General features: G+C 39.0%; 1 protein-coding gene across 2 annotated transcripts in view; it reads left to right on the top strand.

Annotated features, from left to right (window-relative positions):
- Positions 1 to 16,972, top strand: part of LOC119546231 — a 131,013-nt gene that overhangs the window by 32,579 nt on the left and 81,462 nt on the right. For both annotated transcript variants that reach the window (XM_037852375.1, XM_037852376.1), the window contains exon 3: positions 101 to 184. The gene's annotated coding sequence lies outside the window, so the exon portion shown is untranslated. The remainder of the gene's footprint in view (positions 1 to 100; positions 185 to 16,972) is intronic.

The raw sequence follows: 16,972 nt of genomic DNA, 5'->3' as shown, positions 1-16,972 counted from the left end.
ATTCCAGAACTCTCCCTCCATCAACAACAGGAAAAGCAAATAATTTTCAACAAATTTAACTAACGTCGAAAAAAAAACTTTACCCTGTTGTTGCTTTCAGAATTTACCCGACAGAGAAAGGAGAAATTCAGAGGTGTACGGAAGAACTGGAGAACTGGAGCGTGAGGTCAAAACTAAACAGGAGGTAAGTTGGGCAAACAACTCCACTCGCAATTAACGCTAAAGGGTTTGGGTTCTGGGAATCCCCGAAAGAGAACTCCACACCATTTGGATATTTTTTAACTGCCTTTGACGGTATTTTATTACCGGTCACTATTTGCATACGGACTCAAAAGCACTTGCCGCATGCAAGTGAAAAACTATTGGGCTATTGGGGTTACCTTAATGAAATACGCGTTACGAAATTTGCGTTTTCCATGAATAAAACATGATCCAGGTGGACAAAACTGCAACTGTTGCTCCAGGCGTATGTATATGCGACCTTTTTGTGACTGACAAACAGGCAATAAGTTTATTTTAACAGCCAGATATCCAGTGGGAAAACTTTAACCCAACTGCCATTAAGGGGTTAAATAGGAGCTGTTCTTATTTTTGTATTTTTTTCACCCTCCTCTGTTGTACTTTGGCAAAAAGTTTTTTCGCTGAGTTTTCGTTTTTATTTCGTGCGTCCGCAAATATTGACCGAATTAACAAAAGCTGCTGCGAAAGTTTCACCGCAAACAAAGGCGAGCAAATGGCGGTGGCGAGGAATAGTCCCTTCTCTTTCTTGCACACCATCCCCCTCTCTTTCGCACATCCTGTAAGTGGGTTACTTGGACCTGACCTGTCCTGCGAAGTGTCAACATGTCTTGGTAACCCAAAAAAAAGAGAACGCTTCGCAGATGGAAAACTTATTACTGACACTAAGCAAATTTTATACCTTACTGGAAGACAAAGAATTTCTTTAACAAAAAAGAAAAGTTAAATAAATAAAAGTTCCCGAAAAAATGTCTACATTTTTATAATATTTTTAGAAACACAATTGAAAAATGTAGCTTAAACTGTGGTATAAAATATTTAACATTTATATTTGTTTTGCAAATACATTTTTATAGTATTTCAACCTAAACAAACAACCAGCTCAAAATAAATAGTTTTTATTTAGGCAGGAATCTATGGCCAAAACAAATTGTAACCGATCCAAAAAATTTCAAACTTAAAAAAAAAACCAAAATGGAATTCAAAGGGGGGATTTCGGAAGCCAGGGGAGTTTGGCTAAAAAATGTGGCCATGTTTAGTATTTGTATTTGGAAATTCCGTGCACGTTCGGCCACGGGGGTACGTGTTTGGTCCTGGGAATCGAGGAGCTGCACACCAGATATCCACCCCCCGGGCAGTTGGAGTCCAGTTAGTTAGGGAATCGGTTGGCGAAAAGGGGTTGGGGTGGTGGTGTGGAGAGCTCTGAGGTTTGTCGGGTGAAATGCTAAAAGCAAAAAGTCATGCAACTAAATCCTGTCGAAAACGTTTTAAACTCCCAAGCAAAAGGAATAAAAAGGATTTGCGCTAAAAAGCAGTGGAAAATGTGAAAGTCAGCGGGGGTTGGCTTAGACCGGAGACTAATGCAAGTGGCGGACTTAAAAAAATCCAAAATATGCGGTTCGGCCATAACGAACTTAAATGAGCCAAGGAGGGATTTTCTCGGCTCGTGCCCTGCAATAGCAACTAGGAGTTTTTCCGACTCAGAAATGAGCTCTAAACTATTCCATTTGGGGAAGTATGTAATTAACACGTCTTAAATCCTGAAATTTAATCTAATAGTTTGGAATTTATAGACCACAAATTAGTCTAGGCAATACAATTTAATTAATTTTAAAATAAATTGTATAAATATTTTCTGTCCAGTTCATTAGAGAGTTACTAATAACACGTCTAAGCCCCTAATTGAGTTTTGAACTTACACGGCAGTCCGCTTTAATCCAAGTAGAGTACAAAATATTGGGTATCCCCCTTACAAATCCTCTAAGTGAAGTCTGTTGGCAAATAAGAACTTATATTGCGTTGAGTCAGCACTTAGTGCAGACTGGCATGCAACATTGCATCCGTGCAATGCAGCTGTACCCCTGTGCTTTTCCCCTCTTTCCCCCCACATTTTCCTAGCCCATTTCCACCGCCTTTCCCCTCCCCAAACTCGCCCTCTTATCGGGGAACTTCAGAGTTGTCAATGACTGTCAGCGGCAGACAAGCAGAAAAGCGAAGCACGACATTGCAGTTGGGTATCAAGGGGCATCTGTATAGCGGGTACTAAGGGGCGGTGGAAAACTCCACACTCGACACTGCACTGGTGACATTTCAATTTTCACACACGCTCTGCGGTTTTTGGCAAACGAGAAGCCCAGCTGGAAAACCCAGAGGGGGCGAGAAAAGCGGAAAGAAAAACCGAAAAGAAATCAAAGCGATGCGATGTCTTAAGTGGAAGTCCAAGCAAAAGGGCGTGGCCAAAATGGGGGTGTGGCCACTATTGACCGCAAACCACAAAGTGCAAATTAAAATTCAATAAAGCACAAAGGGCCTAAGTCAGTGGAGGTTCACAGCTGGAAAACTCCAATTACAGTAGACCATTGCTAATGTGGCTTAATTAAAATAACACGAAAGAAATGGTATATTTTTATTCTAATATATATTTTGAAAAAAAGATTTTCTTAAAAATAAAATCTCATTATTGTCCTTATTAAAATCTTTCTAAAATTTTTAAAAATATATTATGTTTAGTTATAATTAAAAATATAAGGCATAGCTGAACAAGACTGAGAAAACTTCGCCAGAAGATTTAAAAAAATGTTAGATGAGGAATGGTATACTAAAACCTAATAGGCATGTATTTCGATGTTTTTGTATTTTAAGTGAAGCCATTCGAGCTATATCTTTTGATATAACTTCTGTAAGCCCGAAAAATTTTAATTACCCTACAAAATTGACAGCCAATTTTTTTTTTATATAATTCTTTAAAAGTTAATAAGATCGCGAATAAAATTTTCAAAATTTTTATAAGTCTTACCAATTCAGAAAACACCGCCGATTTTTTACAGACTGAGCGCATATCATATAAAATATTCAATATTTTTTGAGTGGTCAAACAGTGTTACAAAAATAGAAAAGATAATAATTTACCAACTTTATAATAAGTTCACCCCTACAATAGACCTCTGTAACTTGAAGTACAATTTTCTTGCAGACTGTAAATTTCATTGGTAGTCAATTTCCAGCCCCCAACCCAAAATGAGTTCTCCCTCAAATTGCGTACTAATTAGCCACAGAAATTACTCTGTTACTGGGAAACAGCAAATGGGCGTGGGAATTCGGTGATTGGGAATGTCTGGGTTCTTTGTTAGGACGGTTCAAGGTCCTTTGACAAGGTCAGTCGTTAACCAATAGGCCTCTTTTCCCCGCCGCCATGGTCAAGCTTATTTGCAGCCCATCTTATACCCCAACCTTTTTCCCCATTTTCGTTGTGCTGAAAATTGCATGCAAATTTCATAGCCTGGAGGCTTTTCATGCGGGGCTTTTCCGAGTGCAACAAAGGCTCAGCCTGCCAGGGTTTTTCACACTCGCCTCCTGCTACTGTGCTCGTTGACATTGTAAATAAATGGGTGTGACTGAAAACTGTGTCAAGCTGCAAGTGCAACAAGAACAATAAAAACAATGCCAAACAGGAAATGTGCAAAAATTTGTTTAAAATTTCAACAGTTAAGCTCCAGACTGTGTTTTCTTTCGCATATGTTGTACACACACTTGTGTGGCCACGTTTGTATGAAAAATTTAAATACACTTTATTGTTTGTGGCGCGAATTGGGTCAAGCAAATTGCAGAACAATCGCATGCCTGTGCCCATGAGCTATTAAAAACCGGTAATAAGTTGCGGTGTGTAAAGCGGAAGTGCACATGTTGACTGAGGGTTAAGTTCTGTAATAATGGTAATAAGAAAAGTTTCATAAATCCACCTGGCTTCACAATGAATATTCCACACATACCATTACTCTGGAGAGCACTAATAGTTTTAATCCCCATTTTATATTTATGTCTCACTCGCTGACTCTTCAGACAGTCTTTCTTTATCCCTAGCCCCTCTCGAATTTATTCTCCAGTGCAAAAATAAATCTAATAAAAGCATGGCAAACATATTCATATATCATACATAATTTTTATGCGGGCAACAAAAAGTGAGAATAAAACAAAATAAAAGTGAGGAAATCGGGGGAAAAAGTAAGCGAGATAGGGAAAAGCAAAGGTGAATGCGAGTTCAGCATAAAAATCCCACAAGTGCATAAATTTCAAGCGGATTCTTTGGGGTTATGATGCTCTCAGGCAATAACAACATCCCCGGGAATGAGGTAAATTTAATATGCCCGTTGCACTAGGCAATGGAACAGCTTGTGCAACTGCAGCGGTGCAACACGTGCATGTGAGCCACACCTGCCGAGATTTTTGGACATGGCTGCATTTCCCGCTTTTCCTTACACTTTCCACCAAGTTATGGCCACAATTTCTGGGCGAACTCGGTACTCCAGCTTACTTCCACTCCTTTTATGCTTCCTAGCGCTTTTTACACGCTTTTTTTGCATTCACAAGTCGAGATTTCCAGGTGCCAACTTTGCACTCAGGCAAAAACTTACCATGTCACTAACTTACTTTATTATTTTATTTGTTTATGGAAATAATTTTTTCATAATCAATCATATCAAATAATTATGAAAATATTTCAAAAACAAATAGTATTTACTTGTAAGGTCCACTGTATCAACTAGTTTTAGAGCAAATAGAGGCTTTGTTACACTTTAAAAAAATCTAACAACATTTTTCACTGTGCATAATAGGAAGTGAGAGGAAGAGAAGAGCTCTGTGCCGCTTAAAAAACCAAGAAGTGTCACCAGGACGACAAGGAAGCTCCAGCTTCTGTTGCTTCTTGGGCAGAACTTTGCCTTAGCTTGAGCAAATAAAATTTTTCCAAGCTCTGCAGGTGTGCCTGGAGCAGTTTTTTGAGGTGAGATGAGGTAAGGTATACTAGTGGCAGGGGCGGCGGGGGCGTGGCCCCTCCTATTAGCCTGGTTCGCATGCCAACTGAAGTGGCAATAAGTGCCATGCATATTGTCGCCAGCAGCTGCCGTCGACTCTGCATAGCCAAGGAAACGGGGGCAGAAGAGGGTTAAGAGATTGCAAATGCAACTTAGCTGGCAGTGCAACTTGGCTTATTAGAATCACAATCGCTGGATAAGAAGTGGTAGAGGTCGAGACGGTCTGAAAGCGGAAACAAGTTCATAACAACGCCACTGAAGCTTAGAAACACTCTTAAGAATGTTATTAATAATAAGGATGATATGAACCTATATATATTATTGATTTTTTAATATGTTTTATTGCGTTATTTAACCATTAATGACTGACTTGTTAATGTTGCATCTAATGTTTCCTTAGAAAAATTTAGTACATTTGCAAAGCCCTTTAAAAATGGAAAAATCACCTTTAAATACAAAAATAATTTAAAAGAAAGACTTAATCATTACATTTTAATATACATAAGCTCTATATTATCATATTTAGTATCTTGTGATAATTTCTTTAATTTGTATTATCTAACTTAGGCGATCTAACTTTTAGCTTCAACTTTACTTGTCGGCCAGAGTAATGAACATTGCACAACTGTACAACATACTTCTGGTTTTATTCCAAACAACTCTAAACTTTAGTGTTGTGTCACATTTCTATTAAATGTACAATTTACCAATCTTTTATTAAGCACAATACAAACTTCGTACCCAATTCTTGTTAGCCAAGCCGTAAAAGTTTCCGCCCACCGCAGACACAGCGGTTACAACAACATTTATTTCAACTTTATATCAACCATGACTTTTCCAACTCCGCTCTGGCTGTATTTTATTTTTCACAAATTTCTAATGGATTTTCCTGGGGTTTATTTTTTCTACCAGAGAGGGGGGATGGGGAAGGATTGGCCTGGGCCTTCGACTTTGGCTTGTGTGCACTTGACTTGAAGTGGTTTATCCATGTCAACACGGCTGCCTTGTCAATGTTGGTGGGTCAGTGGTCTCGGTGGTTTCAGGGCTCTATGCAAATTGGAGCCGCGTTCAAAGGTCAACAATGGCGGGCAACAAAGGAAAAAAGGTCAAGCAATTAGTGTCACAGCCGCCTGTCCAACTGCCAGACATTCGTTGAAGCTTGTTCAACAGAAATGGAGGGCGGGAGTCCCCACCAGGGTTTGATGGGATAACAGATAAGGGTATTATTACACTGGCATTGCGTTTGACTTTGATTTGTGAGCCTAGATATGCATGTGTGTGTGTGTGTGTCTGAACTTTGACCTGCTATCTGAGATTTTCCAATCACTTAACTTTTCACAACTTGCCCATTAAAGATCGCATTAAACTAAAGGCAAATGTGCCTGCCATATGTGACGTGTGCTTGAGTTTTATTTACACCTCGCAGACAACCTGGTTTCGTTTGTGACACATTCCGTTTTGCCTTCTCGCACAAGAAATTTAATTACGCATACGCTTAGTAAGCCGGGGCTGCTCTGGGTAAACTCTTCTCATTACATGCACTATCCTAATGAGCAGTGCCAAGATACTCACACAGCTGGTTACGAACAGACCGTTTAAAGGAGTCACGGGGTACATTTGGAGTGTATGTGGTATATAGGGATCTGGTAAATGTATTATTATGACAAAGCTTAAATGTAATCACCAATTATTCTCAGTTGAAACTAGATTCCTAGTATTTGTATTCAAAATTATTCATTCTAATTAAGGATGTACCATTGAAATTGTAACTAATTGTAAAACCGAATTCAGTCTGGTATCTAGGGCAATTGACCCTACTAATTTTATTAAATAGTTAATTAAATATTATATTATTTTGAATTTAACAGTTGTAGTTATTTTCGCAATTGAATAAAGATGAATTTAAGTAATAACATAGTTACAAATATACCGAAGGACCTCGAAGCTTTTCCTTTCCATTCTAGTATCACTTGAAATATATTCCACTCCTGAGGTAGAGCTCAGTCCGCATTCGAGTACATTTAAGCCTCTTCTTTTTCCACTTTTTACATATTCATTGCGTTGTAGCCTGTGGGTGCTTGGGTATGAGTACTTCCCCTTTTTGGGCCACACTTTATTTTCATTTTACTTTTGGCACACGGAGCCACTAGTTTCTGGAGTGGCTGCCTCGGCCTCTGCCTGCAGTTAATGTAATATAACCATCATCAGGGTTCCAGGGCCTTAATGGCCTGGCGCCCTAAGATATGCTACACTTTTGCAGCATCGTGACTGGCACGAAAATGAAATGATTTGTATTCGCGCGAAAATAAATTATGTGCAAGTATTTTAAATACATTCCCTGAGCATTTTTTTCGCCAGCTGTCTTCTCTTTTTGTTCCGCAGAAAATGAGCGCGCAATTTTTCACCAGCTCGGCCCGAAGGAAAATGGAGAAAGGAGGTGACTCTGTCTATGGGTTTCAACATAATGAAAATGTCGAAGTGAAAGTAGTAAAATTTACATAATCTATGCGCACGAAAATAAATGAGAAAAAATCACAAGCGACTGCTCCCCTCTCGCAACTGCAAAGATAAACATTTGATTAAGCGTATTAGATGAAGGGAAAATGTAAGGAAAATGGCAGTGATGGAGGGAAAATATCCCTGCAGGTAACGCTCCACTTGATAGTGGAAGGCAGCAACTTTTGATGGCACGGCGCCAGCGATAGAGAAACGAGAAAACTTTATTAGATGTGAGAAATATTAACATGGCGCACACTGTATATATCTATGTATCGAGGGGTGTGAGAAAAAGTTCCCCAGGGTGCAACAACTATGCAAATCGACATCAAGCACTAAAGGCAGTGAAATGGCAAAGTTGTTGATGCTAAATTAAAATGCATTCTAAATGCAGCCACGACAATGGAACTCCTTCCGAAGTCAAGACTTTTCTAAAGGAGTAAGGAGCGAGCGGACAGATGGAATAATACATAGAAATAAGCGCAGAATAATGGAAAACAATGGGGTGCTGCAAAAGAAGTCGTGATACAATGGCAGAAAGTAAAGGGGTTAAATTTTTCTCTCAAAAAGAGTCTCTTACATAGACATTTTATTATTAATTGTCAGAGCATGTGGAAAAAAAATGTTGATAAAGAAACCGTTTTTAAAAGTTTTTAGAAATAGTAACATATTGTGAGAAATATTCAATAAGTTTATCTTAATTTTATTTTAGCAAAGTTAAATTTAAATTAAATGCTAAAATAATTTATAGGTATTTAGCCAAGGATTATATCTTTATTTTTGTGGAAAGCTTTTCCATTACCTGTACTTGTTTTCCCGGGAAATATACCCCTCGCTTTTATCAAAGCTTTCAGCAATTGTCAGTCAGTCAGTCGTTTTGGTGGCGCGAGCTCTTCAACAATGCGAAAGCCAAGATAAGCTCAATAAAACTGTCGCCTCGCCACTTGGCAAATACATTTACATATGCTCTCTTTTCCCCAGTTTTCCCCGGTTTTCCTCAGCTTTACCATCTCCCTCTTGTTTTGTACAAAGGAAAAGTGCAACATCAGCGGTAAAAAAATGTGATAGCCAGACTCTGCAGCACTCCTCTCTTTATTCAAATGTGCAAAATATTCATTTATATATTTCACTGCTAGCCAGGCTTTTCCGCAACCAAGCTACAAAGAAACACCCTGCAAACTCTTGAAGGGAAAATGCAAACGTCATCGACAGCAACAAAAGGTTCCATTGAGAGGAGTGAACTCTTGTTTCTAGTTTAGGTTGCACAGCTTAAATTGGTTTAACCTCTCAACTGTACCGGAAAGAGACCGAGTCCCAAAATTCTGCAGGAATAAAATATTAGGCGATGAGGGATCGTCCCAGGAACCACATTTAATATTCCCTTTCTGTAGCATTTATTTAAAATTTATGCTGATGTCTCCGTCTGTCTGTGGACCCACAAATGACACTCGCCGAAAGAGAGGAACACATCCTGGTAGAAAGAGACAGCCACTCGCATGTGTGCTTATGTAAATGTATTTACTTGTCTGCCGTCATTTTGAGGCAGTCGCCAGTCACAATCTGCTACATTTCCATAAATATTTTAGAAAATTTACATAAAATGTTAAAGGCGCAGGAATTCCAAGAACAAGATCAGCCGCAAAAGAAGCGGCAGACAAGCGGAGAACACAAAATAAAAATTAATTCATGACGACAAAAGTCAATTTTGTAAATCCACAAAACATATGGTGCAAGAAAGCCACAGCGCATATGTATCTGTGAAATGAAAATGCAAACGATGTGCGGATGCCTCTGCTATTCTACCTCTGTTGTTTTTTCTCCGCCCCCCAATTTTTAGATTTCCCTGGCACGTGGCAAAAATTTAGACGCATTGGGCCGCATAAAATTGCATTAAAAGCTAATGAGCTTGAAATAAAAGACAATTTGCCTTTGAATTGAAATTTTCTCTCCTTCTTGTGGCTTGGGCATTTGGTCTTTTGTTTCCGTTGCGGCCAACCAAAGAAAGCCATTAAAGGAAATTTTCTTTAAATTACAAAACCAAAAAGTCACCAGGGGGCGGCTGCAAACGTGGAAATTGCGGCTGGCATGCAAAGTGGTGACCTCAGAAAGCTGCAGGGAAACTTACATTTATCTTCAGAAATACGTACCTACATTTATTCATTTGCAGTTAGAAAGATAGAAAGATAAAAATTCACTTATTTATTTATTTATTTAACAAATTAAAGCTAGTTTATAATACTAAAAAATTTTGTTTTAAAAGAAACGGCGCTGGAAGCTAAAGTCTTTCGGCCCACAAATTCACAGTTCACTTTAGAGAACGGCAAAATATACAAATTGAAGTTCTTAAATTTATTTTCTAATGCCAATCCTTTTTTCTCAAATACTGCCAGAAACTAGTTAAGATGGTTAAACATAAGATTACCTATATGTACACCCCAACTAGTGTTTGCCTGTCTGTAATCAGCTTATGAGAGGCTCCTAATTACATTAAACTAGCTATTCAAGGACCGGTTATCTGATATCCATATACTCACATCCCCTTAACTCTGCAAACCCATATCAGTATCTCTTCCTTTCAAGTAGTTTGCATAGCTCGTAGAACAATTTGCGAGTAAAAAATTTGCTGCCATTGCAGTTAAATGAACCAACAAAGTGGGCGAGAATCTCCCTATACAGTGTGGGCGTGGCATTGTGTTGAAGTGTTGTTCAGTCTTCTAACCTCATCAATCGTTTACTTTATGGCGGAAAGGCTTGGCATTTATTGAAGCTGCTTGCCAAGGCCTTTGTATATACCATGTAGCAGCAGAATATTTTCTAAACACTACAAAAAAAGTTGTACCAAATAGGAAAAAACTTTCCAGACTCTAGAAATTTTTAAATGAAGTCAAAATAGTTTCTTACATTTTTTAAAACTGTCTAGTTGATTGTTAAATCAATACGAACTAAAGTAAATTTGTAAATATGATTGTATTTCATAGAATATTTATTTTAGAACGTTTTGGTTCACTTAACATGTTCATATGTAACAATATGTTATCTTGAAAATTGTAGAATCGGTTTTTATCAGTGTATACCCCCGCCTGGAGCTGCAGGTCCTTTTCCTGGCTGCATGCGTATTTACAAGAGGACTTGGGGGCAAAATCTCGTCCGACTCTCGACTGCGTTTGTCGTTTGCATGAGGCTCGTCATTTCTCTACCTCCCAAACCGAACCATACCACCCGGTCCTTCCTTAAATCGGGCCCATAGAAAGTAATCTTAATGGCTTTTTTGTTGCTGGCGAAGCAGGAGCTGGATGCGGTTGCAGCAAAAAGGGTAGAAAAAAGTCCGGGCAGGCCATGAAAATTGCAAAATGCATTCAACGTTCCGGGGGCCAAACGCATAAATTGTAACCCCAACGAAACTCCTGGCCTTTCTTAGACTCCTGCCACCAGTGCCTCTGCTTTTGCTCCTGCTCGTGTGGCGTCTGCGGATTTGAATAGCCAATTTGTTTGGCATTGTTTGCCCAGATACTCTGGCTCGGGGAGGCGGCTGTGGGAGTTTCGGGAAATCTCGCAGAATGGGCATTTGCATTTCTAAGATAAAATGCAAATATTTCAATTTGTAACTTAAGCAAATTGCCTCAATGAGTGCAGCTGTCAGTCAACCACAATGGCATTCTCCGCAAATTCGTCCTCCTTTCTTTTTTTTTTCAGACACGAGCCTTTGCCCCATAAAGAACCTTTAGAGTTGATTGCATTCGGCAATTGACCGTAACATACTTGCCATATATCGTTCTGAAATGCACACAACTGTGGGAGAATTTAAAAGACATGCACTTTGGATTTTTGTGCATTTTATTGATGCATCAATTAGCAAGAAACGGTATTTGGGGCATTAGAAAGGCTGGTACTGTGAGTTGAAGCATAAGGGAGTGAAATGGTTTTTATTATCCAGTAAGTGCTTTGAAAAAATTGTTTGCAAAGTTCTCCTAAGTCTTTTTATTGAGTTTTGGATTTATTGGCTTTATCCAAAGTTATAGGAAAATTGCGTACTGAAGTGCAAATCACCAGAAAACATTTAAACAATAATGTTTGGTGTTTGTTTGAATAAAATAACTTATTTTACAAGGGTTTCCTTTGAAACCTGCTCTCATATTTGCTTAATTGCTTTACAAAAATTAAATGAAGAAAAGATTTTCTTGGAATTTAAGATAAAAGTTGGCTGTCAAAGCAGATGTTGGATAGGACATTTTTGAGTTAATTTAACTTTATACTTTTTATAATTGAACTGACAGCTCTTTCTTTTCGGATGTTCAAAACAGACGCACCTTGCGGCAACCATAGGGTCGAAATATTAGCAAACTAGCTGCAACAACTGCAGAAATCTCGTTGTAAAACCAACAAAAAACGATAGAGAAAGTAATCATTACCAGCATTAACAACATAGTATCCATTTAACAGCAAATTATCGGCATTAGTAGCAAAAGTGAGCAACACCCTGCAGCAACAACCATGGTGCACTTACTCATCAGCAACACCAGAAGAACAACAGCAACTGCAGCAACAGCACTAGTTTTGGAGTTGCAGCAACAGCAACACATGGGAAACCTTGCAGCAGCAACTTTCGAGCAACAACAGCAGCAACATCCCTGCAGCAACAACGAGAACAACACAGCAGCAACAGCCTAAGCAAACAAGCAACACGGACAACAAGTTTGCGAACAACGCTGGGCTTTTCCTTGTTCCAGTTAGTGTTGCTGTTGCTATTGTTAGCAATAAACCTTTTTTTGTCCTTTCCCAGCGCAAGTCGCACTCTTTTCTCCATTTCCCCAGACTTTCTACCACTGTCTTATGGGCTTGTGTACTTGTTACTCTTGCTGTCTGTCAGTCAAAACGTCATTATTGTTGCTATTGCTGTTGCTGGTGTTGCTGATGTTGCCGCTGTTGGCTTTCTTGTACAAGCTGCGTGTTGTTTGAACAAAAAGTGTGCCCACACACCAACACACACCGGCCACCCACACCAAGATGAACATGTCGAGCAGCTCGAGAAATTCTGTGGCTGCACTCTCAAGTGGGCGATGGAGGCGGTGAAGGATTTTGGGGGCGTGGCCAACTGGGTCCTGACACTCTTGTTTGCTAACAATGCAATGTATGTCAAGGCAAAATATGTTCATTCAACTCAACAAACAAAACAGCTGAAAAAAACGCCCACACGCACACAAGGAGTGGTAAAAACAACCGACGGAGGGGGCATCAATATTGCGAGGAAACGAGGGATTTTTCCTTGATATGTGTGTTATGCACTGGAAGAAATGCATATGCTTTAAGACCATAAGATTTAAATTTAAATTTGAATGACAATTAATTTCTGATATGACAAAAACATCTCAGATTTTCCTTGATTCCCTGTTCATTTTTAAAAAATCAATTATATATAGATAAGGTACATAATTTATTTCGCAGTGCATGAGTGTGTGTGAGTGGTGCTTCTTGTTCGTTGATTACATAAATGCAATCGAAATGTACAGACGCCCTGCAATGGAAATTGAAAATTGCAAATGGCTAAGGGCTAAAGGCCTTTGCTCCACCCACACATTTTCCTAACTTTTCGGTTGGTCTTTATGTGACCTTGGTTGGGAGTGGGGAAAACACTTTCACTGCTCAAGTACAAGAATGTGTTGGAAATCTGGTGAACATCACAATTGAAATGGTTCGAGAGCTTGTATGTGAAGTATGGCTCTGTCTAACAGAAACATCAGAAACAGCAGAAAGTTTTCTTACAAAAGTTTTGCAAAATGCAAAGAGATTAATTTAAGAAAATTCTGTGAGGTTCTGTCTTAAAGGTTATATGAAGAACGTTGTAATTTAACATGAAGGCTAAATATTATTTATTTTCAATTGAAGGACCGCGTCCTTTACGTTCTTTTCTAGGATCCAGTCTCTAACCGACCCCAACATAAAACATTTCCGTTTCAAATAAAGACCATCTGATACGAGAATGACTGAAAATGATTTTCATGGCCCCACTTTATTTGCGTACCGTCATTCGAATCTCTTTATGCTCTAGACTTTCATGGTCCAACTTTAATGACAGCTACAGGCTCGTCCTCATCATCAGTAAACATCTTTTTAATTAGTTGTTTGCCTTTGCCCAAGGAAAAATAACAAGAAATATGGCAAAGGAGAATAATGGGTAGGGGAATTGCATCGCTGCCTTTTGGAGTCTCCTCTACCGGCAAAAATTGCATAACAACTGCCATTAAAAGGCAGACAAGCAAATTAAAATGCACACAAAACAACGACGGGGCGAAAGGGAAAAAAGTCGGAAAACAAAACAGCGGCAACAACAATAGGAATCAACAATAAAAACAACCGTGACGAGGCAACAAAAAGTTATAAACTTTGTTTAAAAAACAATTACAAGAGCCGTGGAAAGAAGGCATAAAGAAAATATTAAAAAATATAAACTTTACAGTCGATAAAAAGCGCCAAAAGGCGAGACGCTAAAAGAAAACTCTTTATGACAAAAAGGCGAAGTAATAATAAACCGAAGTGGGATTCGGGAAGGAGTTTGGTATCAAACAAGGATACAGATACGGAAGCAGAGGATGGGGTACGATAACAAGTACGGATACAGATACAGATACAGATACAGATTCAGGTCCAGGCGTAGGCACTAAACGGCCACTTAAACGTTAACTTGATTTAGCACCTCGTAACCAAGGGAACCCCAAACAAAGGCGGCAAAAGAGGGCCAAAAGTCACAAGTGGCCACTGTGGGCGTGGCACCGAGCTATAAAACCAGATCAGCAAGCTGGAGAAAAAAGGAAAACCCAAGCCCGGGAAGAAATGTTTGCGGGAGAAACAATAAAAAAATGGACAAGCGACCAGAACGAATGAGCAAACGAATAAACCAATGAATATGATGGTCTGGAAGATTAACAATAAGAGTCCTCCTATAAAACGGAGAGCATGTGAATTGATATCCAAGGGATTTGATAATTGTCGTGGGATAATCGTAAACTGGGTAATCAAAATGAAGTCAGTCTCTAGAAACACTGAAATGAACTAGCTTTTTTCAACCTTTACCTAAAATAGATGGTATTCTAGAGACAAACGAATTTTCACATCATTTAGTAAGAATAATTTTATTTCATATTAAAGTGGAATAATAAAGAAATCTGTATATTTTATTACGTTTAAACAATAAAATATTAATATTTAATAACCTTTTTTTAAGGAACATAAACTATCTTAAATCTTCTTGGTTTTGTATTTACAAGAAACATTTTTATTTCATAAAACATGCTTATAATTAATTTGGATAATTTTGTAAAAATTCCTGAACAGGCACTGCCACACTTTACAATGATTATCCAGTAGGTCGCTTTCGTTTTCTGCATAATTTCCACCCACTCAATTTTCCGTCCCATCCACAGGACAAATGGAACGAGCCTTATTATCACTGAATTGTGTAATTTATTTCTCCCTCAACTCGCAGATCAAGTTGGCAGCACTTCATTCATATTCACCTGTAATCGCTTCCATTTGTCTGCGAGTACAGTTGCCCCAACTAATTGCGTCATTAGTTCGGCGAAATGAATAATTGCATATTCTCGGGGGTCGCAAAAGGAGAGAGAGCAGGATAGATACTGGGGGAAACCTGTCATAAGTTTTATCACAAGTTTATCTTCAACTTCTGACGACTGCAACAAAAAACATTTAAGAGCCGGGAAAGGGAGTGAACCAAACAGAAAAAAAAACCCACTCAAAGGCAGAAGGCAAAAGGCATACAATGAAAAAAAATGCCAGGCACACAGGGAAAAGATGGAGACATATTCATGGCAGAAGAATGACAGCCGTATAAGGGTTCCTAAAAAGGGGGTGCCAAAAAAAATGGATATGGTGTGTGTAGTCCAAGAAATAATGTCCTGCGGCCGCTTTGGGAAATGAAAACTTCTTTGTAATGTGAATGACTCTCGCCCTTTGCGAATCTCTCATTTCTGTTGCTCTTCTGGTTTGCTTTCTTTGTATACCCTTTAAAATTTAAGGTGACTTTACAGAAAGTATATAAATAGAAAATATAAAAAAAATCATAAAATGGTTGTGTTTGGGAATACCTAACTGGAGTTTTTAATTATTTAGAGCAAATATTTTTATAAGGATAATCTTAAAATGATCTTTCTTGGGACTTCTTAAGTTTTTATTTTTGCTGGGATTGAAACCTCTTATTAAAATCCCTACTTATAACAGCAAGAGCATACAAACTTCGGTTTTGATAATTCAACATACTTTTCCTTCTTCCCTGAGTTTTCCTGGGTTTTCGCACATTTTTTTGGTTGGAAAAGTTACGCGAATTGCTTGCAGCTGATGAGTAGTCGAGTCTGGGGAGTAGAAAACTATGTGGGAGACTGGTCGACATGAAAGTGAACGCAAAAAGCGTTGGTATCGCTGAATTTATCGCCCAAAAACCGCAAAAACCGCAAAAGGCGGCGAAGGCTGGCTCAAAGACAAAGGAATTCATCATCGGGCCGCCCTTATCATCATCCTCATCGTGATGTCCATCGTCAACTGAAATATCACGTATACGGAGGTGTTGCGAATGAAGTCCTTTTGGCTCCCAGCGGTCTCCTGTTTGATGTGGCCGCCAACGACATGCCCTTTATTATATTTCTTTAACTTTTTCGCCTGTCTCCTGTCTCTCGGAAAAGTTAATCCTTGGGCATCAATTTCCCGAAATAATTTGAGCAACATCAAAAGTTTTAATATGCCCAATGATAATGGCGCCTCAGTCACCCGGGCGAAACTTTTTTATTGCTCGCGCTCCGTAATTTCTTTGTCATGAGTTATGACCCCCAGCTGGCTATATGACCCCCAGCCGCTCCCCCGCTGACGACCTTTGACCCTGCCCCATTATATGGCCTGCGGTCAGCGGTAGTCATTATGCTGTTTATTGGGCACCTCACCTGTGGGGGCCGTAAGCAGAGAAACTTCGCAACGGGTGACTGAAGTACTTCAGGATGCCAGTCCCCCCGGATCTGATAAATCGTCCTGGCTCCACCGATAAAAGGACAATAAGGACACTCAGCATGGGCCTTCGAAGAAAGGGAGCCTTTGTGAACTCATTGCTGTTAACGGTTGACAACTGGTGAATCACAATGACTTACCCAATAAAAATACTAAAGAAAACATTTAATTGCGCTTTAATCAACAAATTTGCCTATACCAATTATAATAAGGTGTAAGTTTAAAACTGGTACTCAAATTTATTCCTTTAACAACATTTTGACAGTAATTTAGGCATATAAAAATATAAAAAAAAGCTCACATTTAAGTCCCTACTGTATCTCCAAAACCCACAAACTGTTTCAACCGCTTGCAATCAGTGGCATTAGCGATATTTGCCAATAATCGCATTCGATCGCCGTTTTCCAATTTGGCACTTTTCT

This window comes from Drosophila subpulchrella, chromosome 2L (assembly GCF_014743375.2).
Source record: "Drosophila subpulchrella strain 33 F10 #4 breed RU33 chromosome 2L, RU_Dsub_v1.1 Primary Assembly, whole genome shotgun sequence".
In the NCBI taxonomy this organism is placed as follows: Eukaryota; Metazoa; Arthropoda; class Insecta; order Diptera; family Drosophilidae; genus Drosophila; species Drosophila subpulchrella.
Note: the sequence above shows the minus strand (reverse complement) of the source record. Positions and strands in the feature narration are given on the sequence as shown.